This window comes from Temnothorax curvispinosus, unplaced genomic scaffold, assembly GCF_003070985.1.
Source record: "Temnothorax curvispinosus isolate PA1 unplaced genomic scaffold, ASM307098v1 QBEX01006657.1, whole genome shotgun sequence".
NCBI classification, from domain to species: Eukaryota; Metazoa; Arthropoda; class Insecta; order Hymenoptera; family Formicidae; genus Temnothorax; species Temnothorax curvispinosus.
Genome location: NW_020216437.1, coordinates 1,041,278 through 1,060,881, shown reverse-complemented (window position 1 = coordinate 1,060,881; position 19,604 = coordinate 1,041,278). Strand labels below are relative to the sequence as shown.

Here is a 19,604-nt window from a genome sequence, read left to right as displayed (position 1 = left end):
TAACAATTCGAACTCATTCCTGATTATCTTGCCGCCATTGACAATCTCTATCGTGAAAGTTTACAACGTGATTCGCCCTAGTTTCACGTATTCGAATATTAATATGGACAAACGAGCACCCGGGTTCGCGCGGAGCGTGAATTCGCCCTCCGTTCTAATTCCAAGCTTAATCCAATCTGCATGCAATTGTCAACGAGAGTATGCCACTGTGGAAGCACTTGATTTTAATTAAATCCAATGCAGATTAAATCTACGCCGTAAACGTGCCGCGGTAGGGACAGATTAGAAACTCCACCTTATTCCCGCAGATTAATAACGATCGGTTGATATGCGTCCGCTCTTGCGGGACAGGCTGTTTCCCTTAGCACACTCTACAAGATCGATTATCCGATTAAAAGTGATTAATTTTCTACTTTATTAATCGATATTCATATTTCATCCAATTGTTGCCGTTTATGTAATTTCAAAAAGTGATTACTAACATGTATACAATGTCGTAAATTTAATATATTAGTATTATTTGCGAGCATATGTTAAATACTTCGGTATTCAATATCTGCATTAATAATCCTATATTAATTCGCTCAACAAAGTAATAAATGCTATTTCACTAAACTAAATCAATTACGAGATGAAAAGTATCGTTTAAAAGAAGTTACATATCTATTTTTATCGTGACGTGTTCCATTTTTATTTGATAGTGTATCTTCAACGTTTTTATTATGATAAGGATAGATTTTTTAATAGATAGAAAATAATAAATTCTCTCGTTTTCTATTAAATGGTTATAATACCGCAATACAATTTTAAAACTGGATTATCATATCCGATTAGACGAATTTGTTTCACGGAAGCTACCTCGGTCGTGGGTAAAAATAGCGTGACGTTTAAAAACTGAGATACTGCACACAAACGGCACGATGTAGCTGCGAAAAACCATATCTCATTTGACTCTGACGTCGCGGCACGATTTCTTGTTAATTACCGTCGTATCGCGTTTTTGCAATTACGCTACTACGCTATACGCTGCGTGTTTAAGAATTCCGTGTAATTCGAGCAAAGCGCGGAATCTGCGAGAATTCGTGCAGTACTAAGCTGCGACACGTTTCGTTTTTGCCCGAAACGCGAAAATACCCACTGGCTAAAGATCCTCTACGGCCAAAACGAATCAAGTTACAAGCTCTTCCATGCGCGGTGTTCGACCGTGAACAGTAATGGAACTTGGAACAATTGGAGCGCCTCAAGAAGTGACTTGACGCTGAATGTTTTCCAAAGTAGGAAGCGTCGGTCGACAACTTGTCTTGGTGAAGACGTGACCACGTTTGGTTGGCACAGAAAACATATTAAATGATCGAGTCACAGATTTGGTCGGACGATTAATTATCGAGCCGCAGAGATTGCAAAGCAGCTTGTTAACTCGTCATCGCATCATACGCAGAAGAAAAATATGCCAGAAAATTGCCAAATAAGATAAACTCGGGTAAGATGCCAACTTATGTTCTTTCAATCTAAGCTCGCCATGAAACATGGGTTGGCCATCTTTCTTCTGTGGTTATCTTACCCGAGTTTACCCTAAAGAATACTTCGAAAAAACAGTTTTAAGATAGTATTGATTATATTAACAGGAAGTAAATTGTTTATTTTGCTCTCGCGCATCGCGTGATCTAAAGAGATAAACTTGATGGTACCGGAAGAACTAATCGGGCAACGGATAAAGTCGGACGTCCTTATTTTCTTTTGGAAAACAACGCGCCATTGTCTCTGCCTAGATGCCGGGTATCCTTATCGTTCCTTCTACCAGAACCAGCTTCTAATGGTTGAGACTATAAGGAGTTAATAGTATTAGCGCGGCAGGCGAGCGAGGTCAAAGAAACAATTAAGCTAAAAGGCACGTTGATTCTTTCAGCGAGACGAGTAGATTACCCGATTAGTCTGACATGTTATACGTGATATTCATATATGCGCAGTCCAATTAAAATTTTCATAGACAACTTCGCTGCCGAACCATACGCCAAAGCCGGTGCAACAATATATGCGCGAGTCTCATTCATTTTCACAACCCACATTCGTATCGCATGAAATTGCTTTTTCCCTTTTTGTCGAGTGTTATTAGATGCACTAATAAATGGCCCGCTGGGTGGCTCTACTACCTTTTTCGTTAAATAGAAACATATTCGTCACGTGCACATGCACATTTTTCAGGTATAATTTAAAATCTAGAAACGTTGTTAACTTTATCAGAATATTTTTAATTTTATTAGAGAAATATATTTTTTAAATTAACATTGAAAGAAAAAAATTGAATAACCGCTAAAATCTCAGTCAAAAAACCCTTTTAATTTGTAACTAAAAATAATTGAGAAATGCTCACCACACGATAAAATTTTTCGAAGAATATAATTTACTTTTTACAGCCATAGAAATTAGCACAGATTTTATTCTATTATATTTTCATTATCTGTCCTTGTTCTAATATAAAATTTATATCGGCGGTCCTCATAAGTCATAAGATATTATTCACACGCGCGGAGTTTGAATTTGAAGTTGAAATTGATGCAAGAGAGAAACTTAAACGCTATATTCTCGCGGCGAGCGTAACGGTGCATCCGTGAAAATAGCAGAAGCGAGCCTCCGAATGGCGATAACGACTGCCGGATGGAGAAGTTCCTGCTCGGACGTTAATGACCAACGGAATATCTTTTTCGCAGCAGCAACTATCGCCCACACGGCATGACTCCCTGATGATTTACAGCGCTTAGAAGTAAGCTCGTCAACACGTAACGCCATGTCCAATTACAAAGTTCAGACATGGTTTAGAAAACTTCATTAAAAAATAAAACAGAGTAAAAAAGAATGAGTTATTTACGAGATTCCTTTACGAATAGATAACAGCTCGATTACATTAAACATTTTTATTAATATACTTATATCGCAGGTTATTTAAATTCGTCAGGAAAATTGACATGTCGCGTGACGTTAACCGAATAATCATTATGGCACACATATCGTTAAAATACGAAATCAATAAGTTTGAGTGAATCTTATCAAAATACATACTGCCAATCGATATAAATTACGTCAATGTCTATCGCAAGAGTCTTCTCGTTTCAGTCAATTGTGCCCGGAAGGGAAGATTTAGCGCGGCTTATTCGGTTAATGTACGATCGGATCTAACGTCCCGGCTCCTGCATGATGCATGATTAATTTAATTTATCCGTCCGCTCCAACCGGTGCGTTATTAGCCCGATTGCTCTTCCGCGATGTAGCGTTCCGTCTCTCACACCCGCCGTCGCGCGCAGCAACACCAGCATTATTAATTTGAACGTTATTAAATTTTCGATAACCCCTGCCGATGCTACGTGTCTTGTAAGCAAGATGCCGAGCAAGCTATCCGATCGAGCGTGCGCGCTCGCGGGCGCAAACGACCTCGTTACTCGACTGACATTGCGCTACGTGCGAAACTTTTCGACCTCCGTGCCGTCGTCGATATCGAGATTAAACAGTGTGCGCCGCATCGGGAAATTCAGCGTTCACAGCAATACTGTAACTAAACGCGACACTTTTCCTGCATGTTTATATCGCGACATGATACAAAATTTAAAAAATAAGTTTTCATAAAGAGCTACAGTAACGTAGCAAGCTTTCACGTTATTTTTCAAAACTTTCCGTTAAAAAATACGTTCAACATGTTGCAACGTATTTTTGCACGTGAGTGCATAAAAAAAGAGCTTAAATAAGTTTATATATAGATAAGCTGAATTGCGACGAAAATCTCCTCTATGTAACAGTTTTGTATACGATTTCGGAAATCGTCAAGTGGCATGAAATAAATTCGCTGCATCCATCACATCACAGAACGTCGCAACAGTGTACAAAGCCCAAGCGTTTTTCCGCCTGGGACACAGGGGCAACCGATTCCATTGATTAACGACATGCGTTTCGTAATGAGAATTCTCGGCGTGGCTACGGCTCGTTGCGCCAAATTGAAACTCCGTTGCTTGATTTATCGCCGCCGGGAGGACGCGTTCTCGCGCGGACGGAAAATTAATTGCGACTTGCAGGCTACGCGCTAGAAGACCGTCGGGGAAAGCGAGTCCGCGGGAAAACGGGAACTGGATAAAGAAAAATTCGCGTCCCGCAGGCGAGAGGCGTCACTCCCTCGAAGAGAAACTGCATGCGTCGCTTACACGAGCCGCGTACGGGGGAAGCTCGCGGTCGTGAAAAAGCGAGGATAAGATAAGAACGCGCGTGCTGCATGCCGCGCGCGGCGAGACCGGAGAGGATGAAGAACGACGAGGAGTTCCGGTCGTTGGAAGACGAATAAGGTACACCTAATCTATCTGTGTTCCCGCGTAATAGGTGGAGATGCTATTTCCCCGACGAGATATCTTCATGACGCGTATATACCGCTGCTTTCCACTGCAAAGGGGAAAAATATCGCGCCCTTCGGCAAGTCGATAAGAAACGGCGACTCGTCAAACGTTACGAATTTCTGATTTCACCTCGGATGTCGACTCGCGATTTGTCGCGGCTGATAGTACTCGCGAGAGTAATACCGCGTTTCCTCGGGAGAGCCAGACGGGATACGGTAGAGCGATACATATAAACGGACAGAGATGAGTGGCGAATAAGCGAGAACGACCGGAATAAAACTACCTTTCGCGCGGAAGCAAAAATATTTAAGTCGAGCGGAGGTCGAAGCACTAGGAATTTCAGGTGGCCGACGTCGCCGAGACATTTCACAACGGGCTCATAAAGTTTTAATCGGAATCGCTCGCGAGACCCGCTGCATCTCCGCCAGGTGCAATTCTCACGTAGTTCAGTCATCGTCTCGTCCGGGTTTCATTGTGCGCCAGCCAGGAGAAAAAGCGGTAACGTAGTTTTCGTGTACTCCACTCCGTTACAGGGCAGACGGTATGAACAGACGAGGGACAAACGGAGGAAACCGCGCCGGAATCTACGCGAGCGGCCACATTTTCGTCGAGAAATATCAGAATGAATAGTGGATGAGTTGGCACCGGCTGATAGAACGATAAAACCTCGGATGTAAACGGCATTTGCTTTATTCCACGGATTTACGTTAATAGTAAATTTCCCCTTTCCCCCTTTTTTACAAGTGTTTTATGTACCATTATAAATTTTCTCCACGAAAACGAGAAACGGTAGTAACGCGAGAAAATTGTTCCCTGCTTGCTCTGGACAAAGCTATTGCATTTCCTGTTTCTTTCTCGTCTTTCATGCCCTTCCTTCTGCTTTATCAGCCGATAATAAGTCACTTTGAAATTTAATTAATTTAACACACACTTTTTCAAGAACCGTTTAAATTCTCACCTCGAAGGGACTCTTGATACCCTTTTATTTTCATTCCTTCGCGATTTATGCGAACGATATACGCGTCACGTGCATCGCATATATCGCCAAACCGAATCCCGCACGTAAATCCTTCGTTATAACCGGCGAATTCGATTTTTCTAACTCCTTTGCAGGGAAACTTCGACGCCGATCCTATTCCTTATTCCGCTCCATCATGTCCTTCTTTGTCTAAGTTTTTTATCAGTTGTATGAGTTCGCGGGAAGAGTATATCGAGGCATCGATCACTTCTCTTGACGAATAGAAAATTTGCAAAGCACGAGGAGCATATATAGCAACGTACGAGCGAGCGCCGAGGAGCTCGCGAGAATGATAAGTTGAACGAAACAAATACGAGGTATATCGCTACTGCCATCGTACACAAGACAGAGGAGGTCGGCGCCATATATCCTGAGTAGATGAAAACTAAAAATTGCACGAAAGCGAGCCATTCCTGACACTTCCGGGCTCGCGCAACTGCGCGCGATACATCTGTTAGCGAAAGCGTCATAATTTACCTTACGTATATGCTCTACGCTGTGCAGCGAATGCCGCGTGAAAGCGCACGAAAGTAATCGCGACAGTAATTGCAACACTAATTAGTCCGCAACATAATAATTTAAATTTCGTAACGTAATACGATCGAAAGAATTATTCATATTACTTATTTGCACACAAGCGGTCTACAATATACAACTACCTTGTCAAACCATCGATAAAAAAATACGGAATAAGGTCATGATTAGTCGATCCACTTGTTAATTAACGACACTGCGAGATCGCGCGTTGCTGCATTCTCAACCGAATGCAAATAAATATTCAACCGCGTCGCGGCAAGGCAAGTGTGGCGTAATGTAAGGAAATTCCTCTAAACTGTCGTAACAGGTCATGGTTTCTAATTGGTGCGCGTTTCGTGTTAACATCTGCTCCACAGGGTGGCGGGTACGAGACGACGGTGACGCTGACGCACAGGTAAAGGTGGATTAACTAATTAGAACTAGGTGTATATACGACGGCCCCGACGATTAAGATGGCAGAGGCGACGGCTCCTGAACTTAAGGAGGATGTAATCGTCTTAGGAGCGTAACGACCATCGAGACGAGCTCGCATTAATCTTGCGCCATGCCTGAAGCTGCTTGATATGCGGCTGAGGGAGCCGGCAGGACCCACTACCACCGTCTTCAACGATCCTAAACCGAGACCGCTACCAACACGACGGAGCCTTAGCAGGCGCATCCTTCCAGAACGAGCCGTCCCCGTGCATTCCTGGCGAGATTAAGCAGCAACGTTTGTGTATGTTCTCGAGTGCGACTCAAGAGTCGCGTACGTCCGCTCGTATTGACGCTTGCGCGACGCGCGTGCTAATGTGAAGTTCCAAAACGCAGAAATTTTCGAAATATTGAGAGACACGCGTTTTATCGACAGAAAATATTTATAGATAATAGAAAAAAAATAGAACTTTTAGTAGACTCTAAACTTAAGATATAGAGTAAATTTGACCAACGTGATCCAATCTAAAATTAAATATTCGAAATAACTATAATTATTGTAAATTCATTTTGCCTATTATATCAATTTCTCAAATGTTCCCGTCCAGATATTGAACTTCGTTTAGAAGCTCTACATGGCAGCCTCTGTGCCCTTAAGATAAATTGGCATTTGAGTCTAGCCGGTCATTAAGTGTATCCTTTTCCGTTCTGATAGGAAATGTTGCTTCGATAGATAGGTAGTAAGATGCCTCTGCACCGCAGTCGATGCTATTAGCTACAGCGATACGGGTCGCCCTTAGATCTCGCCTCCGTAGCAAGACGTCAAACGAAAGGACCAGAGGACGGAAGCTCCTTCAAAGAGCAAGACGGAATGCCCAAAAATATCATTACCGTGATGCTTATTATGCGATATTTTTTATTCATTTTTCCTGCAAAAGTCTCACGTATTACGAACTTTGTCGCGTTCTGCTAGCAAATTACTGTATAATAGGTACTTACGACATCGCGAAGCTGAGAACTCAACATAATCGTGATAAACCAAAACGTGTACGCGAGGTCGTTTTACCGTTTGCGATATTATCGCCAAGTGTTCTGCGTATCTGTAACTACTGGCAAATTACATGTCGGTGTTCCGAAAATTTGCAACGCGGTTAACTTTACACGTGCACGCGTGTTCAAATTCCTTGATTGTGACGTGATTATTGTTCCAAACGTTGCGACTTTATAAAATAAGTGATTATGAAATGTATGTGTGTGTAAACATTATCGCTATATCTATATTTATAACACATAACAGATTAATATTAGATCGGCGATTTGTCCAATAATTGACAATTTTCATATTTCCTTATTCCTGTACATACGACCGTTATTTACTTCTTAAAATTGTAACTTTACCAATTATGCCGAGCAATAGAATCTTTCTTTATAGACACATTATAGATCTTACTATAAGAATGAAGCTAGGAATATATACTATGCAAAAAATCAAAGTTTCTAATACAAAGTTTCTAATAAAAACTTCTAATCCACTTTTTTTAATTACATAAATTAGAAGAAAAGTAAAAAAATTAAATTGATAATTACATCAGAAATTATATTAATCATTTTTAAATATATTTCTTTCAATCTACAAGCTTGCTTCTTGCTATTTACGGTAGAAAAAAATGAGTATACTGAGTTGAAAATTAGATAGCTGTACTTTTATTTATTTTGCTGGCATTTAAGTCCGATTCATATCTCGAAATGTGTCTTTAGTGCGCGTTAATTTTGCCGATAGAGCTGAACATTGAGAGTATATTCCGCTGATTGCGGGGGTCGAATGAGTAGTCGATGTGCGGATTAAGTCGAGAGGGTACCTCGTAAATCAGAAGCTCAGCCAGCTATGTCTGTGGTGCTGGAGATAATAACCATTTTGCGCTTCCATAGGCTGTGTCCTCTCACATCGTAGCGAGCGATCTTACGACGGAGTACAGTTTGCGCGCGTATGTGTGTGTGTTTGTATGTATGTGTGAACAAAAGAGAGAGGGAGGGAGAGAGAGAGAGAGAGAGAGAGAGAGAGAGAGAGAGGAGGGGACTCTATTCAATTAACTCCGTAAAACGTAAATCGTAGTCTCACTCTTGTCCCTTCCACTCTATCGCTTCGCTATCGACCTTCGATTTTGCCACTAAATTTCCCGCGCATTCAGCAAACACCCTCATGCCTACCTTCTGCTAAGATCCACGATTTTAAACGTAGCAATTTGTTTCATTTTACTGCTAGCCAATTTTATTACGTAATATATTTTACTGCTTGAATCGCTTTTCCTGCATCATAAAATTATAGAGATCTAATTGCGACTTAACTGCGAAAAGTTGAAACTTCGTGCAAATTGCAGCGTTTCTAAAGGGAAAATATCTAACAAAAATTTTTTCTATTTATCGTTTTATTATGCTCTTCCGCTTTAATTGCATTTAACATTTGACACTACCGTATAGTATATTTAATATCGCAAGTCGAAAAATCACTGAAGCAAAAAAGAAATAATACGTCCAACTCTTATTACATGCAAATGTATTTACTTTGACGCAGCCAAATCTAAGGTTCCCCAGATAAACTAAGCTCAAATCTACAGGTACGAAATTTCTCCGTGCATGCGATTTCCCATCGTGGCAGACAATCTGTCTCGGCTTCGACGCGGTGTGAGAAGCGCAAGGAATGAAGCAGCAATTCCTCCACCTTTGCGAGACACGAATACGCGTTTTCGTTGTCGGTTCGGCACCGATATCGATAGGTGGGATCAGGCAGAATATAGCAACACACCCGATCGACATAATTTACCATGTTTCTACGGCACACACGGATACACGTCACACCGTTCCCATAGGAACTTCCATTCGCGCTCGCTGTCAAGGTTGGCTGGCGCGACGCGCCTTCCTTCTACGTGCCTCGAATTCGAGTCAAATATCTGGAAGAGTGTCACGCTGATTCCGTATGCCTCGATCTTGACGGCGAGTCTACAGCAGACGACAACGCTGCGAGGAAACGCAAACATTTGTTCGTAAATTGTTCTCGCATTAACTTTAATTGTGCCATCCGTGTTGAATGAAAAACATTGTTATATGTAATCGAGATTAAAAGCATACGATTATTAAATTATTCTAACGTGTAATTGTCGACATTTCATCGTTTGGAAAAAGGATTATGCAATCATTCGACAAATGTGAAATTAAACATTTATGGGATTTAATATTCATCGCAATCAATGATCCGTAAAAGCTCATAATTATAATATATAAAAGCATAAATGAGTAAAATCGGCTCGCTGTTTGTCGCACTGCTTGTTTCATTGCTCTCTGGGAAAGCAAATGTTTTCACTTAAAATAGTCAAAACTAACATTTAATTCTTTAGTATGACAACGAATTAAATCTCTCTCAATTTGACATGGGAAAAATATTGAATATTTTATCCATAATAAAAATTCAGATATCTGTTTCTGAAATAACGTATTGAAACTTTAAAAACGAGATATTAAACGAAGCTAAAAAAGAAGAGGTTGAAAAAAGACTTGCGTAACTTTTTCCGGTTAAAAGTTCCCGTGGTAATAACGAAATTCTCCACTGTTATTCGACATGTCGAGGAAGGAAGAAAATTTCTTCTTTTAATCTGACAAAAAAATAGACGTCCGGGTCATTGCTCTGAAGGCCTTCCGGACTATTCGCTAGACTAGACGGTTTGCCAGCCCAAAATAAACCGCTGAATTTGCAGACCGGCAGCCGAACGAATGACTTCGCAATAAGTTTCGGCAAGTTTACAAATCGATTTGGTACTTAAACGGAAAGGAGACTGACATCTACAAAACAATTTGTCACGATCACAGATTTCGATACAATGCGAGCGACAAATATACGTATTTCAAAGTGAATATTCATGATCATAATTCGCCGAAAGAACAGCGTGTTATAAAGTGAATACAAAGAATCCTTTTACTAATATTGAAAGAGCAGTTACTCTACTCAATCCGTTTTTATGCACCTGATACTGCAATTTACGCATTTGAAGTAATTTAACGCAATTGCGCGTAAAAGATGGACGATAAGGTACGTCTAATAATCTGGGAAATAATTAAAGCGCTTGCGTTATGAAACCGTATTCTGTCCCATTCAATGGGTAATAATGGTGCAAACAATATAGACGATTATTCTGGATGAGAGCATCAGCCGATCACCGACAAATTCAAGCACGATATCCTCCGTAGGGCATGCTGGCGCATTTGGTCCACTTAATCGCGTTACAGAGCCAAAATTTGATTGCGCAAACGTAATTTCGCGAACGCTTTCAGCGAGAAAATTCTTTTTCTCTGTCCATTAACAAGGGCCATCGCGGTACTTTGACTTTCGAAATCCGTCCTCACTCGGGTAGGTATGTAAAATTACGACGAAAATTGTTAAACGCGCTTTTCGTCCTCGTCCTCGTTTCTGATTTTTACCGATGACGATAGAAACGTCACACAATCCGCGCTGAAAAATTTCGCTAAAATCAACATTTCTTCAGTAGACTGCGCTGGTTAAAACTTTTCAATATCGACAAAGCTAGGATATGTCCACACTTAACTCACAGATAAAATGTGCACGAACTTGTGCACGAACACGTAAACCGAAGTCGTGGTTCTCGCGCTACCATTTTATGTCAGCGACAACATTGCTATCTCTCCAATACGCAGCATTCAATATTTATAAAAGAATTCGAGAGCGCGGTGCGAAAACATTGAATAGATAGAGACACAGAGCGAATGTCGCGCCACACGCTCACCCTATCGCTTTGTATCGCATATTGTATTACACCATTTTTGCGCTGCTAGTTTCATATTTTTGCACTGCATTTATGTCGCGAGATATTACAATTGATATTTTTTTCACTTACACGTGTAGCGATCCATCGCGAAACATATAAAGTCTGTTTATTTAATATTCAATTCTTTTATATTCTCGATTTTATTCAAAATCCTGCGTATGATATTTTGTACAATTAAGTTAAATACAATTTCTATACAATACTTTAAACTTCACTATAGATAAACAAAAGTAAGAAATTTTAAGATGAATAGTTCATGCTTCAGAATGTAAAAAAAAGTGTTTCCAAGTGCGACACCTCAAAAATGATAGGTCGCAGCGCGCTTGTGACACACTCGGTATCGCATTTCTTTTTAAAATTCTTCGATAGCTACGTTGAACACACACTTATCTCACGCTGATATAGCTAAAGCATACGAGATCGAGCATACAAGATCCTCGTATGCTCGTAACCTCTTTCCCTTGCAATTGGATTTGAATGTCGGCGAGTGCTTATCCGACTTCGTGAGAAGCAATAACAGCTTTTTTAACCTGCGAAACGTTTTACAACGACGGTTCGAAGTAAGGAGAATGATTCGAAGAATGGGCGGAAACTCCCCTCCGGGAATGCGTGTATCGGATTTTCGCAGACGGAACGAGCAATCTCGCGATTCTGGAATCTCCTTTTCGTGCCGTGCCCCAAGCCCTCTCATTGAAAGCAGCTTTAGAGCTCCGACCTCGAAGAATGCCCCCGATACCGACCGCAGACAACCCGAAGACAGTTCGAACGTTTGATTCGTAGCTCGTTACTTGCAGTCATAATGCTTGTGGACTGCGATTCAATCGCTACAGCGTCTCTTCCCGCGCAATTTAATCGAGAAAAACACAGTGACGAGATAAATAAGTGGAATTGTGGTTCTTTGCGAGTTGCGAGAAAAATATAAGCGATCTTGATTGGCAAAGAAGAGAAATTTATTACACGTATGATTAATTTCCTATCGATTTTCCTGTCAATATTTATTTCATAAAATAATAAATATATAAACAACAAAGAATAAAAATACTATCATCTTCAATCAAATCCATAATTTCTATATATATTTAATGTTATATTGATATTTTTGTTAAATTATTTACTACAAATTATTCTTTCAGCATAATAAAAAATTCATCTAGATTCGTCGCAAAGTTCATAGTTTCATAGTTTTGTTACAAATTTCGTTGCAAATAAAATACGATGGGTGCACTGACCCGCGATGTCAATACACTCGTAACGACTCTGACTTCGGAGGTATATTTCAACTTCAGTCCTCTTTTATAGTCCGACGTGTCTCGCGTGCATTCCTCCGAGTCGTCTTAATGAGAGCCTTGCTCCTCCGAGCACGAACGATCGGGAAATGCGCGGAAGGACTTCAATCTGGCTTCCCGAAAGCATACCGTACCGCCCGCACTTACCGAAACGATATATATCGAGTTCAATTTCGAATGCTCGTATTTCGTTTCGACACACATGGTGCATACCAAGAAACGTTCGCGTGTATGTACTTACGAATATATACGTTTGGATGGATATGCTGCACCTTGAAGGTGGCTCGTAATGTCGACGATTTAATAACGACCGCAGAGTGGTATTGATCCTCGCGGGACTTGCCAACTCCTCGGGAGTCGAGAAGTCGAAGCGCTAACTCGCTACCGACGACGTGATAATTCGGTAACGCTCCGATAAGGGTCCCCTGTGCAGTTTCCACGACACGCTGGCCGTTTCCGAGCCGAGAGAGGAGAAGACCTGTCGACGCGCGCCTGAAACAGCGCGCTTCAAAGTCGGTTCAGAAGCAGGATCAGCGAAGCCGAACCGCGGAAACCGCACAACTGTTTCGTCCGGCTTTGTATATTATTTTCCACAGAGCCGCCGGAGATGCGTCGGGGACCGTGATACGCGAACAACGAGGAAACTGACGCTCGACAAACACGTTATTTACGTCGTCAGGAAAGTAATAAAGTATGCTTAATTTTTCATGCAATCTGTGCCCAAGCTTTACATGGCTACACTGTAATTTCGTTGTTTGAATCGCGGAACGTTGCGCGCAGGCAGGCATATGTATATGTGCCTTCCTCGCTACAATATCAATATTTTATGATGTTAACCATCTATCCATTATAACCATTAGTGGCATCTACATTTGTTTATATAGCTTATACCTATACACTCAATGCAGCGTATATTTCATTGCACAGTAAAAATGAAAACTTACATTTCTGCTATCAGTGACAAGTTAATATAATATTTTGCAAAAATTGATTGTCTATCCGTTAAAATTATAAATGCATTCTATATATGTATATATTCGTATGTCGATATACTCGCTGTTAATATTTGATCATTTAACAAAAATCAAAATTACATTTTCACCATTTAAAGCTTCAGCCGCGCGGTCTATTGACCGTCGCGTTCATTATATTAATGAACGCACGTCATTTTATCTCTCGTAAATACGAGGTCGATAAAATAAATAGAAATTGAGAAAGAGATATCTCTGCTTTTTGCGACAGTTGAAACGGAAGCGTCCCGTAACATCGAAAGATACAGCGGACGAGACGCGGTTCAACAGAACTTCGTGCCGGTTCTCGTGAAATATTTATCGGTCAATAGATGGATCGACAGACCATTGATGTTCGCCGGAGCTATCGTAAAATTGAAATCAGCGAATCTGGAAAATCGTTTTTACGATGGTTCTCACCGCAATACAGCTATAGTACGGTAATTTAAGTATCCCCGCCCTCTTTCAAGCGATAACTCGGAATATTCACTCAGTGGTATAATACACACAAATATGATCCATCTCAAGATGAAAATTTTCTCAGCAGTATATACTTTTCTCATACATTTACAAGAGAGATAACACGTCAGAATAACGCAGAATATAAAATATCTATAAAGAAAGAGTGAAGTTATGACTAATTTACATAAAATATCATTTTTAATCTTTATTAAAATGCATGTCTGCATTAACTATGAGATTAAAAGCGTGCACATAGATCGTTATATATCTACGTTAACAATCCAATCCAACTTAACCCGTCCTTTGCATAATATCTCGTTCCGACAAGTGTTATTACGATATTACAATATACAACTAACAAACTAACACGATATATTACTATCTCGCTAACATTAAGATCTCGGAAATAGTGAGCTTAATAACGGAAACGAATTGTCTCCATTATGATTATTATAATATATAACTATTATATGACTATTATAATACATTGCCGAAGTTAGTTCACCGATTAATCGAACAGCTCCTGAGACGTAGAAATCCGCCTAGCATCCTATTCCACATTGATCCCGTTTACTCGGGTTAACGCAGACTATGTGGTAGTCTGCGACAGGTGTCAGTGGACAGGACACACGTGACTGCCTAAACCGCATGGTGACTGTTTTGACGCGGCTATCTGTCAGGTAATCGCGGTTCACCGTCATTCGATGCGCTGCGCATCGGGTCGTCTCGAGTGTCTGTTACCATTAACGCATGCACAACCGCATGCAGTTACGCGGTTCACAATGCAATCGTTCGTAAAATTTATACAGTCGCTCCCGGCAGTCATATTAACGAAATATTCACTGTTTATACCTTGATTTGATAAATAATGAAAAAAATAAAATTATATATAAACAAAACTAATAATACGAACCTGCGAGTATTATTACATTTTACGTAAGCTTTTGATCACGGAAAACGAGGTAATGAGATATAACGTCTATTAAATGACAATGAAGATCGAAAGAAATCAGATCAACATCCATTATAAACATACAGATTATCTATAATGTTATACTGGATGTGTTAACAGGTAGAAAAGAATTAATAAGAATTAAATTAATAGCTTGTTATGCAAGCAGTGATGATAATAATAATAATAGCAAAACTGAGATTAGCCGACTGCAGGTAGCTACGACAAAACGTTCGCTGCGCGTTTTATGCGCTTGCAGTCGCGTATGCACGAACCCAACGGCACGCAAGCTCGCGTTCCTCTGCGCAAGCCTCAACGAATTACGAATATCACGCTTTAGCCGAGTGTCAAAAAGCGGCTTCAGAAAGTTTTCTAAGCGAACCATACGCGGACTCACGCATGTCGAGCGTTACTTTCTGGCAACCAAGCGGTCGTAAAATTCAGACGATGCAACGATATGACACGGTAATACAATATCACATTCCTATCCCCATTTTCCACGCGTATACATCAGTTCCCGCGCGAGATACACCGCATACCTATATAATCAATAAATCTAGAAATTCACAGAGCCGAAAGTCAAAGTAGTTCAGAAAATTAAAAATCGAAAATTCGCAAAAATACAAAGATGCAAAACCTGAAGATTTTAAAATTTTTAGAATCTAAGTTTTGTATAAATATTGTAAAAATATAATTTAACAATTCAATAAGAATTCTAAGAATTAGATCATATTTATGTATGACGAACTTTAATAATCCAAAAATATCCATCGTTCGAAAAAATGCATTTCACGTAAATCATGTCGGTTATCGTTTCCACTATCCAGAGCAGACTACACCGTCCAGATAACATACAGTCGTAAACGGAAGATAGCGTTGCCTCAACATGCAGCCATTACTACAACGTCTATGCAAGAGCGATCGAATGTTAGCCACATCGAACAATTTGGATCTCATTGATCAGAATAGTGAAGAATCGATGGGATTGACGCACGCATTTGTCGTGTCTACTCGGCGTTTCGTCAATTACTTGAGAGCGCGTCCAAATCACCCATTTATCGGACATCGACTTACATGAAATTATCAAATTCCATTCGTGATACGATATACGATACGAGAAACAAAGCTTAGGCACATTAGGCACATTAGAAATTAAAATTAAAACCATATTTTCAGTTCTTTTTTGGATAACGCTTGTATTGTATGTTGTATTAAAGGAACAATGCGGATTTAATTTAAAATTATTTATCCATTTAGAGACACAACTAAGATGATAAAGAAAAGGAGCAGACATAAGTTTACAAAAACGATTAAAAGTACGCTAGAAACTCGTTTGTAAAATAGGATAGAAAATCTGCGAGGATAAAAGAAACAAATCGCTACGATGCTAATTACTGAGTCGCGGTTCGTGTAATGAGAACTTCGAATATGGGTCGGTTTCTGCAAAACTTAACGTTAGAGTTCGTAATAGTTCGGAAGCGTAAATCGGACTAAATGAACGCGCGAAGTCCGCGAATTCCAACGAATGTACTTCAAATTGGGCCGGAGATAGTAACCTCCGATCTCTTTCCCTCGCTATTACAAAATTTCAGCTAATAGCACGTCTCGTGTGGAACATCACAACGAGGAGGAAAAAAATTGAAAAGTCTCTGATTCTTACGTCAGTCACCTATGGAATATGATGTCAGAAACGTGAAACGTAATTTACCATCCTGCATCCAGAGAGCTTGAACTATTTTGACAGGCGCAGTCACATTTAATCATTCTACATTTCCTACCTGAAAGCTATTTTATATGGACCTAAGTTGCGAGAGCTACTCGCGTGTATTTCCTCGCAATTTCCTCGCTTCTGACATCATAACCCAAGATGGCCGACGATATTGAGGGCCCTTGCGAACGAAGGTTGCAAGGCATTTCGAAGCAAGGACGTCCTCCACCGCAAGTGAGTCAATAACCATCCTATTGATAAGTTTGCCCTACGACTGAGTTAAAGAGAAGAGTGTAATCAACGGAATTAATGGGAACGGGTCATACATTCAACACTTTCCGATAGCGGCATGATTGTCTGGCTATTACAGTATCGCATTCAATTAACACTGGTGACGCTAAACGAATTAATGTTGCCGTGCAGACGCGAGCGTCGACGTGTACTGGCAGCCTGGCAGGCGTTCGAACGGATATTATTTACGAACGACAGGCTTTTAATCGGCACATTAACGATTTAAGTGGTGAATAAAAAAATTACTTCCCCATTTAGATGAATCGACCGATTGTTACGAGCAGGTAAATCTAAGATATCAAAGATAATATTTGACACAAAAAATAACTACTATTAAAAGAAAAAAATCAATTGCAGTCAAAACTTATATAAATCCTCAATCCAAAAAAAGAACATAATGAACATAATAGAAAAATCGTTATAACTTGTAATATAACGTGTACAGAAAAGTACAGAAATATACAAAAAATATGTTTTAACTGTATAACGGTTTAAACGCAGATCAATATCAGCTGTATGTTACTTCTATGTACTCAAGTGACCGCATTCTTTGACCAGCTGTCATAAAATGCGCAAAGAAAGCCACGTTATCGCGAGGATGATACCGTGTGTGCGACATAAAGTTGAAAAAAAATCATGTCGGGTGGCCTTAGACGGGACAATTGGATCTCGCACGAAAGAACAGATGGAGGGGCCAGCGCCGGAATCGATGTTATCGAAAAGAGAACAGCTAAGGAGCGAGTACATATGTACGCGGGCGATGCTGGCACATAGATATCCGCTTGGCAGGCACCTAATACGAACCGGGGCCGAAGGGCTCGCTGCAAACTTGAATTTATGCTCACGCTGCAGCGCATAAAGTTCCATGTCCCTGCGTAAGCCTGTGTGTGCAGTGGCAAATTTCTCACCGCCCCTGCAATATTCTCGCCGACAGGTTAACGCCGAATATATTTCCGCGGGCGGTGCTTCCCGTTTCGTTCGCCGGCCAGAGGCACGTGGCGGGCAATTGAATCGGTCATTCTGAAGACGTAACGACGAAAGAACCGCTCGCGAGATCTCGAAACGCGCGCGAAAGTTATTGCTTATTACACGGGCGAAACAGGTGCTTCGCGAAAGCGCGGTTCGTCCTTTCGCGGAAGACAGCTAAAGAGTTACGAGTGTCTCGATTAGGAGCAGTGCGCATCGATTATTCAGCGTGAATCACGCTGCGATGTAATTCGTTTGCCCTCGACCCATCTTATTGCGATTATTGCGGTCAATTGTAGAACCGTATAAGATGCTACCAGCTTACGCTTTTAATTATTCCAATTATCTCGTCCGTCTTTCCAAACGCCTCTCCTATTTGACTCAATTCAACCTACTTTTTCCATCAAAAGGACAAAGTGGCTATACGTGCCGTGACCAAATGCGCGTAACCGCGCGATGAAACCGCGGTAGTGCAACTAATGCATCATTATATAAGGCAACCAACATTGAAGATGCCAAGAAAAGGATAAAAATTCTGCGATTTTACTTTTGCATCCATAAATTTTCTAGTGTTTAAAGTGAATGAAAAAGATTTTTAAAAACTCAACCGAGATTAGCAACGCTTAAAGTTAAACAAGCTAAAGTAAATTAGGAAAATATGAAACTGCTTTCATATTAGAGACGGTTAGTTGCTTTATTGTACTTTGCTTAACAAGGAACGCCGAGAATCCAATTACGTGATAGCAGGTGGTATAGGTGTCGCCGATGTGATTATCGCCGCAGCTCGTTAACCTCTCATCAAGGTGCGAAAACAGGGTCTCTCTCTCTCTCTCGCTCTTTCGCTCTCTCGCTCTCATTCTTAAAGCACACTCTTTTGAATCTCTACTACATTCTCTTGCATATCGTTTTTGCGAAAGGCACGCATCTCTACGTCATTTTCTCCTTAAAGAATTGGTCGCGATTTCTTTTCACGGTCCACGGCGTCTTGTAGCCGTTCTCCCACCGGAGAAAGAGAGCCCGCTATAACCATTCACAACAGGCGGGAGCAGTCTGCATCCGACAAAAATTCCACCATCGGACGTAGATCACACCCTCCTCCTCGCCGCTCATCCCTCTCGCGACAGTCGGGAAGACGTTTTACGAGCAGCGATTTATCGAACCAGCCCTTCGCCTGCCCGCTCCGTTCTCTCGCGTTCGCTGCGAATAGTCCATAAATTTTCGCGATGTACCGCAAGGAAAGAACCAAAAAGAGAGGACGCCCGGGTACGGAAGAGATGACATAAAGGAAGACTGAATAGGCATCCTTTTGGAAAACACGCGACCTCGCTATCACAATTGCATCCGAGGTGCATTCCTCAGCTGTCATTCGCACTACACTTCCCTGTGCGCGTACGCGCGCGCGCGCGCGCAAAGATGCACACGAGTAAAAGCACGAATGCACAGAGAAGCCTTAGACGTATCCCGATTTCAGTGTCGTACCTTCATATATCTTTTGACTCCCAAGAACTGATGGAATCTTAAAGCGCACACGACGCAATTCTTCGTGCTTATTTGAAAGAAGTAAAATTAAAAATTTGAGTAGTGCCCTAAATATTGGTTTATCCGCGAAAAGATTAAAAAAATAATACATGAATGTGTCTTCCATTGCATGTTTTCTCTAATGTGATCAAAGATAAGTAGTTAGATTAGTGAATCATTTTGTAAACTTTTTTTAATGTGTCTTATCGGATGATTTGTACGCAAACTCTAATCGGA

The 19,604-nt window shown here is 40.8% G+C and overlaps 1 protein-coding gene across 2 annotated transcripts in view; it reads right to left on the bottom strand.

Annotated features, from left to right (window-relative positions):
• LOC112456119 (putative polypeptide N-acetylgalactosaminyltransferase 9) overlaps positions 1 to 19,604 on the bottom strand; it is a 189,548-nt gene that overhangs the window by 147,917 nt on the left and 22,027 nt on the right. The gene's annotated exons all lie outside the window — the stretch shown is intronic.